We start from the raw sequence: 12,897 nt of genomic DNA on the forward strand, positions 1-12,897 counted from the left end.
TAACAAAAAGTAAAACAATGAACACCCACTCCCTCATGTTTTTTTGTTTTATTTCAGTTATCAGGCAACATACTAGATGTCAGCTGTTATTTTCTGCACATCAGTGAGCTCCCCCTGCCCTAGACCTCCATACACAGATACTTTCTCTCGGGAAATCCCCTCCCCCACCATAACAATGGCCTGCAGTATTTGTAGACCCCTGCTTCAGAGGTAGACACAAACATTCCTCACTTAACCACGCACAGATCAACGTGACATTAAACGCTGAAAACACATGGGGAAACAGTGTGGCAAACACAGGTGACATGGGCTTCTTTCTAGTTGGGGAGGGGGAGTGGGAGGTCGGCCAGAGAAAATCTGCACAGAACATACCGCATCAGAATGTCTGGGCCGAGCACTGTTGAACTAGGTGAAGAACATTCTAGGCTCAGGGGAAAGCATGAGTAAAGATCTTGGGAACCTCTGGTATTTGAGAGGTGACTGGGAGATGTCAGGGATGTTTTGATTCTCATGAGGCCTCCAATCCTGCCAGGCTGCAGCGAAGACCCAGTGACAATCCATGCAAATGGGTTCAGCAGATGCATGCCAAACGCCTTTGGAGGGCAGATGTTATCAAGGCCAAGGGAGTGTCGACACGTAAGATATTACAAAGGGAGTTTACTGATTGCTCCACATTCTTAGGAAGCAACACTTCAGATGACTGGTTTTTTGGTGATGTTAGAGAGAGTTCTTCCAAAATTCTTCCTTTATAAGTATCCAAAGACTTTCCAAGGCCATTGCATTACCTGTTGCTCCTTTGGAAGGTAACGTGGTCAGAAAGGGATGCTCACAAATAGCTGAGTCTAAATCACACAGAGATGAAGAGGAAGGGCTTAAAGATCCCTAGAGTTCTCTAAAGAAAATTCTCTGCTCCCCTGCCAATCATTCCTTGAGGGGTGGTGAAGAGTATGCCTGGGCACCAGAGGCAGAGACCACCCTCCCTCAAGGAGGCTCCCACGAGAGGCTAGGTAGCCGGAAAAGTCTGTAGGTAGCGATCAATATAGTTCTGTTTTATTTACTCAAATCTTTAAAAAAGCAAAAGATGGCAGGAAAAAAATCATCTCTATAGTACTAAAATTTTGAATATGTAAGTACTTTAACTCCTCATGCATTTCATAGTATTCACCAAGTGAATTATAGTTTGCCCATCTTCCTTTGCAGGATATCTGTTTTTCATTTTCAAGCTTTAAAACACAAAATCATACCGTTAAAAAGGTATGTCATTAATTCCTCCAGTCCTGACAACTGGAATATGTATTTATATTTAAACACATCTGCTACATAAAATCTGAGACATACTTAAAGTAGAGACCATGATGTAACAGCCCCCATTCACTCAACACTCTTCTTCAATGGTCACAACTCATAGGCCAAACTTATTTTCTTCCTACTCCCACATCTCCCAAGATTATTTTGTAGTAAACCCTAGACATTGAATATTTACATCCATAAGTATTTCAAAATTCTCTCTTTCATTACCTTTATCATACCCTTGGTTCATTTTAGAGGGGTAAAGTAGTATCTCCTTCAGGTAGATTTTAGTAGGCAGAAAGATGAAGAGAACGGACCTTCTAAAAACTTGAGAGAGGAAACCAGACTAAGAGATGTGGGGTGCTCACTTGATCTAGATATGTGCAAAGCAGGGCCAGCTATCTTGGAAATATCTGGAATGCAGGCAGAGAGGTCAAGTTGCCCTAACAAGCCACTGACACGAGAATGTTCCCCCTCCCCTTTACCAAGTCCCTTCCACTTAACAACCAAAGCACATTCAGCAAGAACTGGCAGCCCTCCCACAATCCCAGCCATTTCCATTATCTTGAGAACGTATGGTCCAACTGTGCGTGCATTTAAGGTTGTCTAGATCTTAAGCTGGAAAGGAATGCTGGACTCTAAAATAATATTTTTCTCATTAATTTCATGAGGCTGACTTTCCCTTTGCCCAGCCTGTTTGCCCACTTACCCTATAATCTTTTGACCAAATTCAGGAAATTGCACGATGGTTGGTCAGCTCCAGGAACTGCCATTTTCAATCACACAGACTGTTTTTGCTACCATGTACCTTGACTACAGAGGGGCCCGTGGTCACCTATGATTATTGGCTTTGCTGTCTCATCCCAGGGCTCTCGCTCATATCTAGGTTTATTTAAAAACAGGGCCAGCTCAGTAGGCTATGGGAACTTTTTAGGATGTCTCTTGACTTTAAAAAGTAGCAAGAACTATGAAACATGATTATTAAAAAATGCCTTGAGCTAACTAACTTCAAAAAGAGGAATGTAGGTAGGCGTGGACTGGGATTCCCCTCTCTCAGAACTATTGCTAACTTCCAGATTTATGGAAAACAGATAGAAGGCTTGATTGAGAAAGCTAAGAAACACTCAACTTCGGACATCTGCATCCTAGGATCCCCACAAGACCTATCTGGCAGCCCATCTAAAGAATTCTGTATATCTGGGAGTGTCCCTAGCCCTCTTCTTCCTCTATGTATAATGAGATCCATGCCCCAGCCCTCCACTCTCAACCACATATATCCAGGAGACTCAAATCTAAATCTCTAGCCCAGACCTTTCTCCTAAGCATCAGATGTGACCATCCCGTTGCCCGCTAGACATCACTGGCACCTCACATTGATCTTCTCCCTAAAATGGACTCTTTAGCTGCTCCACATAACTCTTTCTCATTCCATGTTGCCACCTCAGTGACTGGCACCATAGTCAATCTGAGGGCCCATGAGTCAAACGGGAGAGGCAGACCTATCCTCCTCTCTTCCTTATCCAGTATATCCACCAGGGTCTGCTGAGTCTATCCGCTATTTCTCAAACTCACTCCCTCTTTGAATGGTGCTTTGCAGACAATAGGTCATCTGCTGAAGGTAGAAAAATACCATATATGACAATGAACAGCAAAAAGTAAAAATAGTAGCGTTAGAGGTCAGATGGACTGCCTGGTTCCACAGATGACTCCTTACTCATTCTCTCTTGCTGGGCCCCATATAATACCTTGTGAATTGCTCAGGTAACCAGAGGTCTTTACTATGAGGACAGCATTTAAAACCTCTCCTTCCCATCCTAACTACTCTGCTAAGACCCTGCCCTTAAAGCCTTCAAAGATGATTTTTGTCATTAATTTTGTATGTCATCTTCTTAACCCCTTAAAACAGTCAATTCTGTAGACTCAATGTTTGTGTCCTCTCCAAATTCGTATGCTAAAACTTAATCCCCTAAAGAAAATGTGGTGCATATATATACATCATGGAATACTGTGCATCCATAAAAAGGAACGAGATCATGTCCTTTGCAGGGACATGGACAGAGCTGAAAGCCATTATCTTCAGCAAACTAATGCAGGTTCAGAAAACCAAACACCACATGTCCTCACTTATAAGTGGGAGCTGAACAATGAGAACACATGGACACAGAGGAGGGAACATCACACACTGGGGCCTGTCAGGTGGCCGGGGGAGGGAGAACATCAGGATAAATAGCTAATGCATATGGGGCTTAATACCGAGGCGATGGGTTGCTAGGTGCAGCAAACCACCATGGCACACGTTCACCTGTGTAACAAACCTGCACATCCTACAGACGTATCCTGGAACTTAAAATGAAATAAAAATAAACACAAAATAGAATGAAACCTAATCCCCAATGTGATGGTATTTGAAGGCGAGGCCTTTGGGAGGTGAGTGGTCATGAGGGTGGAGCCCTCACGGATGGGATTAGTATCTTAAATTAGTCCTGAGGGAGCTTCCTTCCCCCTTCTGCCATGTGAGGTTACAGCAAGAAGACACCTATCTATGAACCAGAAAGTAGGACCTCACTAGGCATCTCCTGGTGCCTTGATCTTAGACTTCCCAGCCTTCAGAACTGGGAGAAATAAATTTCTGTTGTTTATAAGCCACCTGGTCTATGATATGTTTGTTACAGCAGCCCAAACAGACTAAGGGGGGCAGATGCAGACACACATACTCCTTTTCCTCAAGGCTTTAGGAAACTGCATAATGTCAAGAACTAATATTTTCAAAAGTGTAGACAGTGTTTACTGCCAAGTATCTTAACTGCAAAGGGATCCTCGTTTTCTCAACCTCAATGCAGCAAGTGTTCCCAGGTTAATCTCATCTTATTTTGAGTACTATAAGAGAGTATTCGCTCTTTCTGCTTGGAATGTTTCCAAGTATCAGGCAATAATGTTTGAACTCATACCCTGAATAGAGACCATCAGAATTCTACAGCTGCAAGGGACCTTGGAGATTATCTAGAATCATCAGTCTATAGAAAATCTCAGATATGGTGAGATCACAAAAGCTGACAGAGAGAGAGTTGGGCTTACATCTTGACTGTGTAGCTTTAGTAGTTGTGTAAATTTTGACAAATTATCTGGCCAATTTCAGTGTTAGTTGCCATGACCATGAAAGAATGGTAATGTCTCATAAAGGTGTTGAAAAGGCCCAGCACTCAATAAATGACAGCAAACTATGACTTTCCTTTTTCTCATCTCATAGCACACAACTTTATGATCTCATGCCATCTTGGTCAACATTCTTTGGATAATGTCCAATTCTAGGTAACTTCCCTCTTAAAATGAGGTGCTCAGAACAAAAACCACTAATGTTTCAAGGTGTGCTCTGATCAGTCCCCAATACAGAAGGTTATGGTCTTTCATGATCTGATTAACCAAACACCTTAAAAGGGAGGACATGTGACTACCCCGAGTTGGTTCATGGCAAGCTTCTGGTCATCGGATCCTCAGCTTGATCCTTCCCAACCTGTATTTCCTCCACCAATTTGGCTGAGTCTGAATCAGAACATAAAGTTCACCTCTGTTAAATGGGATCTTGTTTGTACTGGCCCATCAATTACTTCTGTTTAGATCTTCTGGAGTCTTCAGATCTGAATTTCTCACTCTACCAGGTTCATCTAGGATTGATCTTAGAAGTGGGCCTTCTGTTTCGTCTGCCTTCTTTTTAGTCTCTAAATGCTTATCAGACCTGCTACCACTTCAGCCTTCATTATTCTGTTTGCTGCTCCTAAATGCCCCTCACCAAGAACATGGCACAAAACAAGAAACCTTTTAAGTGCTATTGCTTGTTAGGCCACCAGGTTTTGATAGCATTTCATACACATGCTAGATCAAATGGAGCTGCAAGCCATAACAGAGGAATTCATAATTACTAACCTAGATTTCGACATGACTGGAATTGGTTAGAAGCCACAAATAGAAAAAGTACAACTTACTTCCTAAAGTGAGTCAGGCCTCTTGAAGAAAACAAACATAATCAGGTATTGGGCTCTAAATATAGAGTCAAGCCTCCTACAAACTAGATACCTTGTGGCTCACCCTAAAACATCTATAATGTCAGCTGCTGCTATAATAGATATTGGAAAAAATTTTTAGAACTAAAATATAGTATTTCTCCAGGGAATGTATATAAAAATGGGAAGAAAGCAGCAATTACTAGAGAAACTCAATAAATAACTTAGCAACCTGTCACTTTTCTTCAGGTGCACTGATAACACATATTAAAAAAAGATTCAAAACTCGCTGCTTCTCAAATTTTTTTTTTTTTTTTTTTTTTTTTTTTTTGCGGGGAGGGGTGGGGAGGTCAAGTTTTCTGGCAAGTTCCATTCAGATCATCAGCAGGAAAAAAAAAATCCTCTATAATGCAGGCAAAGACTTGGAATGTGCATTGCATTTAAAGAAATGGGTTTGTCTAAGACTTTCCCTTGGCACTGCCTTAAAATCAAGGGAATCTGAATGCTGGTCCTCCTGTATTATTCATTACATAATTGCTGTGTTTTATTAGAAATATGATCTATTATAACCTTGAATAGAGTACATTAAATGACATTGAAAATTAGATTATTCTGATTATTAGAGAAGTGAGAAATGTGCTAAACATTTGTAAGACTGATAATCAATCAGGGTATCCATTTGAGTGTAATAAAAATCAATCTGGAGCCAGTGTGTTTAAATCTAATTTTTTAAGCATGACATTTTCCTCAGAGTTTCTTTCTAAAATGTCACCATCTTCTACCACAGTGATTGATTCTGTCTCTAGGGAGAAGCACTCACTCCAATTACTTCATCCACTGCACACAAACCACAGTCCACTTCAAAAAAAAAAAAAAAAAAAAAAGCCAAATGAATCACAGAAATGACAGTATATTTTATGGGGGGGCACAGATTTATGTCACTCAAGCTAGAAAATCACCCATCTTCCTTTTTCGGGATCAAACAGATAAAATATGCTGTTAAGATCATGATGTGTCTCTTTACTTACTTCCAACAGAAACGAGGGGTTTTTATATTGGGTTTGTATTTCACCTGAGAAAAAAGACTACACTGACTTATGTAAAATCATTATTTCCCACATATCTCTTCATAGGAAGAGAAAGGATACAATGACTTTGTCTTAATTTACCCTTTTTTCCATCCACCCACTCTCTATCCTCCTTTCTTCCCTCTCTGCCTTCTCTGCGCATTCGTCCATCCATCTACTCATCCATACATCCATCCATAAACAATTATTCAACTCCAACAAAGGTTACCAAGACACTGCCAACTTGGGGGATCATTGATCTTTCTTCTTTTGAGTATATTCAGCTTATACAGGGTGAGAAGGATGACTTACGACATCCAAGGGGAACCCACTGAACTCATCCTGCATTCTGCAGGGGGTTCACTAGGTTGGCAGAAAAGCAATGACTGCCCAATAATTTGGTTTGGCCCATTAAATTGGCACATGGGACTATTTGCTTTATGAAATTTTGGTATTTTCCTGGAAACAGTAGTGGAAGGGGGAAGATGGCAATTACTGAGCATTTACCAGGACTAAGTACTTGACATTCATTAGTCTGCTGAAATTCCAATGGCGGGAGGAGACCTCTGCTTTTCTGGCCTTGGGTATTCATGTATAGACAGGCCTTTCACCAGGGTGACACTCCTGGCCTCTTTCTCTACCTCCCTTACTCATTTTCCCAGGGAAGAAGAGAGGCTTATATCGGTGAGTCTTAGTAAGGGCTCTTAGAATTCTGGGAACAAACTCTCCCAGGCCTTCTCCATGTGTGTCTGCCTGCAGGAAAGGGAACATGGGCCTGTTCTCCATGACACAGAAGCTCCCAGGAGCAGGCTCTGCCCTTGGAGGAGGCCTTCAGGTATCAGCCCTGCTGTGACCAGGCAGCTAAGCTTATCTGATTTGGGGGTAAAGTTTTAGGAAGCCCATCAAGGCTGTACCTGTAAGCCCCACCCTCCACTAAGCAAATGGCTATATAAATTAACTCACACTAGTAGGAAGGAACATTATGCTGCCATTAAAACAATCTTTTCAAAGACTATTTGATGACACAGAGGAAATATTCACAATGTTAAACTAAAACATGAGGTAAGGAAAATTTAAATATGTGTGTGTATGCAGAGAAAAAAATCAGAATAAAAAAATATTAATAAGACATTTCTACACCCTAGAATTATGATTTGTATTTTCTTCTTTACAAATTTCAGTACTTTCCAAATTGTCTGCAGTGACCCTACGTTGCTTCGATTATTGTTAAAAGGGTACTCTTTTTTTTCCATTCAAAAGAAAACAGCTTTTCTCTGGCACTAATCCGTTTCTCAGACTAGACAGTGACTATTAGAAACGAGTTGCTGACATTCTGATCCCCATTCGATTTCCACAGCTACTTTGCAACTGGGCCTGAACATGTGAGGGGTGGAGAGGCCTGTGAATACGGGCCCCTCCCGACCACTCACTGCTCCCTGCTCTCCAGGGTCCCAGCGCCTCTCATCGGGTTAGCTTCTGCAGCCCCCTCACACTCTCTCTGCCTCTGCCCTGCCCTCCCCTCCAGTCTGTGCTCAACAGAGCAGACACCTGGGTGCTATTCACCCCAGTGTGGCACTCTTCTGCGCAAAACAGCTGACGCCATCGAAGCCGGAGAAAAAAGCTAGAGTTCGCACACAGCCTTCCAAAGCCCATGTGAACAGCATCTCTTCCTGTGGTCTCTGATTCCTTCTCCCGCTGTGGGCCCCATCATGTATTCCCCTGTAGACACACTGGCCTTCTTGATGGTCCCTACACATGCTAGGACATAGTCTAAGTGCTTCTGCACTGGCTGTTCCCTTCGCCCGGGTGTCCTCTCTCCTCCTCTCCCCTCCCAGATATCCGCTGTCTCCCTTACCTCCTTCGAGTCTTTACTGACGTGACATGTCACCTTCTCATGAGGCCTTCCTTAACTACTTCATCAAAAATTACAACCCGATTCCCCTTCCTGGTTTTATTTCACTTCTTGTGTTGTCTTCTTTATTATCTTTCTCCCCAAACCTACCCAAAAGATATAAGCTCCAGGAGGGCAGCAATTTCAAGAATTCTTCACATGCTATCACCAGCGCCCAGAAGAGTGCCTGGTACATCCTGAGCCTTCCATAAATTGTTGTCGATGAAGGATCTGGAAGGGAGGCCATGTGCTGGGCAGGGAGGAGAGAGGGGTGCAGCCCTTGGTCTGTGGGCTTTTAGCTACCCAGGGAGGAGCTGCAGGACAGGAACAATGCAGAGAGGTGTTCTGTCTGACCTTTCCAGCCCTGGCCCAAGGCTTTACCCGCTACTCAGAGCAATGCCAACTGCACACACAGGAGCACGGAGGGAATGAGTGTGGAGAGCAGATGAACATCGGATGGCCAGCTGGGTCTGAGGAGAACTGTCACCGCAAGTAACACACCTGGCCTCAAAGTCTACGTTCTCCTGCAGCTTCTGGCTTGGGAGGGCATGACACAAGTAAATGATAGTGGGCTAGGAGAACTGACCCAGGCAGATGTCTAAGCCACACAGAGCACCATTGAGAGGCAAGGGGACAAAGCAGAGAGCTTCCTTGTGGCTCAATAGAGCCCATCACTGCCATCTTTCTTGAAAGTACAAAGGTATGCCAGATAGAAAATGCCTAGCCACCAGGCCAGGAATGGTGGCTCATACCTGTAATCCTAGAATTTTGTGGGGCTAAGGAGAGCGGATCACTTGAGGTCAGGAGTTCAAGACTAGACTGACCAACATCTGAAACCCTGTCTCTACTAAAAAATACAAACATTAACTGGGCGTGGTGGCTACTTTGGAGGCTGAGGCAGGGGAATCGCCCGAACCCGGGCAGCAGAGGTTGCTGTGAGCTGAGATCATGCCACGGCCCTCCAGCCTGGGTGACAGAACGAGACTCCGTCTCAAGAAAAACAACCACCACCACAAAAAGAAAATGTACAGACAATAGAATAAAATCCCTGATTTCTTATATCCTATTTCTTGAAACCAACAGCTCAAGTGAACTTAATGCAACTACAACTGTAGATTCTGTCTTAGCAATTGCTTGAAAAACTGACCTCCGTTTAGGACAAAAATCTACACATTCCAGAAAGAGGAAAGGCAAAAAGAAAGGCAGCTGAAAGTGCTCAGGGAAGGTAGCAGCCGCTTGGAGATATTGCCTGTAGTGTGTAGATCACTGAACGGGCATTTTGAGGAGTGGGCAGGGGAATGGCCATGTCAAATGAGCCAGACAGCTCTGCCTGTTTCCCATATTCCAGATGGGCAGTTCCACAATCTACCAGCAGAAGGAAGAGGAGGAGGATTTTTTGGTGTTCAGCTAAACATCAGTGTGTGACAAGCAACACAGGGCATGAGATGAACTAACTGAAGTCATCTTCCAGGTAGTAACTGGTTTTTGGTGAGGATAGCTGCTAAAGTACGTCTTGGGTAACTAATTTCCCAGAGTCTCCATATAGTATGAGAACCTCTTATTACTGCCAGGGAAGAGCTTCTTTGTTTTGAAATTTTACAAAAGTGTCATTTAAAAACCAACATGGGCTCACTGTAGACAATTTAGAAAGTGCTGAAACTTGCTAAGAATAAAATATAAATCTTAATTATCTACGCCCTCAAAATAAAGCCCTATTCACATTTTGATTCATTTTATTCTGTTTTTCTACGTGTTTACATATTTTTTTCAACAAAAGCATATACCCAGTTTTTCTGATCTTGCTTTTCATTTAAACTTAACATTGTAGATATTTCTTCATGTTATTAAATAGTCTTTGGAAGAAAATTACTTTCAATGCCAGTAGAGTGTTCCCTTCTATGAGCGTGAATTAATTTGTATAGCCATTCTTTTCCCGTCAGTCCTTTATTACCCACTCTATGCTAGCATAAATAATGCTGCAATGAACATCTTTATACATCATGATTGCACACATTTTTCATTGCTCTTTAAAATAGCTTCAAGGAAGGGATCATAAAGGCTTTTTCAATACATGGCCAAGCCATATGCAGTTTCTAACGTGAAGCTTGCATCTGTCTGTCACAGGCTTGGTTCTTGCTCTTCACTGAAGATCATGGGGGTGCATTCTATGGAAGGTTACTTTTGCATTTCCCATCTAGCTCATCCCTGTGGGGAGCTGACTGCTCTTCTCTTGTCAAAGTTGCCCATCTGTTAGCCCCCACTGGCAGGCTATTACACCCTCCCTCTGGTCCATCTATTATTCCAAGGAACATTGCTATCGTCCATCTCACTTAGGTCAGCACTGCTTGCTTAATAGTTCCCGAAATGGCCACAGATGGCCAATGGGCAGATATAGCAACATAATCTGATTATAGAACAACTGTGACCCCCTTGGCCAACCACCCAGAATGAGTGGATTTGCCACACTGCCCCTCCAAGCTGCAGAGTTATTGAGGCACTCATGGAAGGGCCATCTTGAAGTACAGGGTTTAATTCTTTTCACCGCCTGAACAGATTGAATTTTCTGTCTTATTTGGAGGATGTATGTCAAGGAGAGTAGAAGCTGGTGGCGGGGCGGGGAGGTACCGTTAGGAAAAAATACTTTCTGGCAACGCCTAGTTAATTAAGAAAACATTAACAGCTGATTCCTACTCACAGTGAGCTTTGTCTTTCAAGAGCCAAGTCATTTGTCTGTTCAGATCCCAAAGCTCTATGGATACTTTAGGTGGTCCCAAACCACATGTACATGTGTATATACATATGAGTGTCTCTACCTTGGCATGACTGATGTTTTCAGCCAAATATTCTTTGTCACAAGACCCATCCCAAGTATGGCAGGATGTTTAGTGGCATTCCTGGCTCTACTAGTATCTCTTCCAGGTGTAATAACTAAAAATGTCAACAGACATTACCAATGTTTCTTAAGCGGTAAAATCACCTGCAGTTGAGTGTCCATGGGTATATACAAATGTTAGAATCTTGAATTTGTGAGTGATTAAGAGCATAGGCTTGGGAATCAGATTACCACCATCGCCACCAACTATGCAACAAACCACTTGATTCTGATTCCCTGTCTGCAAACAGAAACGATACTAAACACTTCACAGAGTTGCTGTAAGGATTATGTAAGACAATGGATGTAAGGACTTGGGAGGGCCCTTAGTAAGCGCTCCATAATTTTACTAATTACCTGCTCCATGGCAGTTACTAATGCTGTTAGGCACATTCACAGCCACACCCATGGAAATGATCATTGCACCAGGGAACAGAGGAGGGCAAAGGGATGATGACTTTTTCAGAAATATCAGCACACATAGCTGCAAAGCTTCATTACATCAAATTTTGTATTTTGGCTAAATTCTAACTGTCTTAGGCCATTCTTAGATGAGTTAAGACAACTGAACAACTTCTATTAATACTACAGTAGGAATCCCAGACTCTTGATTGCTCCCTGTGGTGGACCCTAGACAGTTTGGTTGATTGGGAGGAGCAGTACTTAGCATCTATTTCTCCACCTTACCACCACCCTACTTTCCTTTGGAAAAATTACCTCTATCCCATTGGGTTTAATTTTGATAGGATGAAAAATCCAGTCATTTACTAAGGGATGAGGAGGCCCCCAAAGGCAGGCACCTAATATTCTACTCGCATAATCATTTTTAAAGATTTTTTTATATACTTTATTAGCCTGCAAGTGGAATGGAAAAACACGGCCTGTAAGCCACAGCTCTCTTTCTTTCAACACCCAAAGCAGACATATTAATTGATCATAGCTCTTCTCACGAATACAGCCTCAGAATCCAATGATACAACCACTACTAATTGATCAGCATTAGCACACAAAGTGAAACCACTTCTTTGCCAGCCCTAGTCTTAATAAAAGGCTAGAGCTTCGCCTAACTTTCCTTTCTCCTTCTTTCCTTTTCTCTCTTACATCCTTTCTTCCTTCTTCAGATGACAATTTATTTAACAAACATGATCGAGGTCAGCTATGCAAAGATGGTGGAAATATAGCCACCTCCCACGAAATGAATAGCAGAGTTCTCAGCTAGTACCATGGTGGTGGCCACAGAGGGGCTCAGGAGTCTGGGGTGGAAGGGGCCAGAGGGTAGTTCTGTAAAGCCATTGGAGACTAGACCAAATTCGAAAGTAAAAAGGAGGATATTTACACTGTCTGCTTACATCATGCACATATTCACAGTATATCACAATAAGGAGTCAGGTGTCGGAGCCAATGGACTAGAAAGCAGTTCCCTAAAATATCCAGGCTTTCGGCTGTGTAAGGGGAAATGTTCATGATTCTAAGCTAAACTCTCCCTTTTTGACTGTCAGGGGCATCCACTTACTCACTTGTAAAGCTTGAACTGGCCTTTTTTTGCAAGACGACGTGAAAGAATTCTGATTCAACTTTCCTCCAGACAGAGCTAGACTCATTCATCCATTCAACAAACATACATGCCAGGGACTGTTGCAAGCACTGGATAGGTAGATAGGAACACAAAAGACAGAAATCTGTGTCCTCATGCATGATTACAGGAGAGTAAAGGTCAGAACGAAACACAGAAAAAAGACTGGTCAGAGAGAGAAGGAGAGAAAAATAAAATTCGGTCAC

At 42.6% G+C, this 12,897-nt stretch overlaps 1 protein-coding gene across 5 annotated transcripts in view; it reads right to left on the reverse strand.

Annotated features, from left to right (window-relative positions):
* RARB (retinoic acid receptor beta) overlaps positions 1-12,897 on the reverse strand; it is a 771,619-nt gene that overhangs the window by 44,339 nt on the left and 714,383 nt on the right. The window lies entirely within an intron of this gene.

This window comes from Macaca fascicularis, chromosome 2 (assembly GCF_037993035.2).
Source record: "Macaca fascicularis isolate 582-1 chromosome 2, T2T-MFA8v1.1".
NCBI classification, from domain to species: domain Eukaryota; kingdom Metazoa; phylum Chordata; class Mammalia; order Primates; family Cercopithecidae; genus Macaca; species Macaca fascicularis.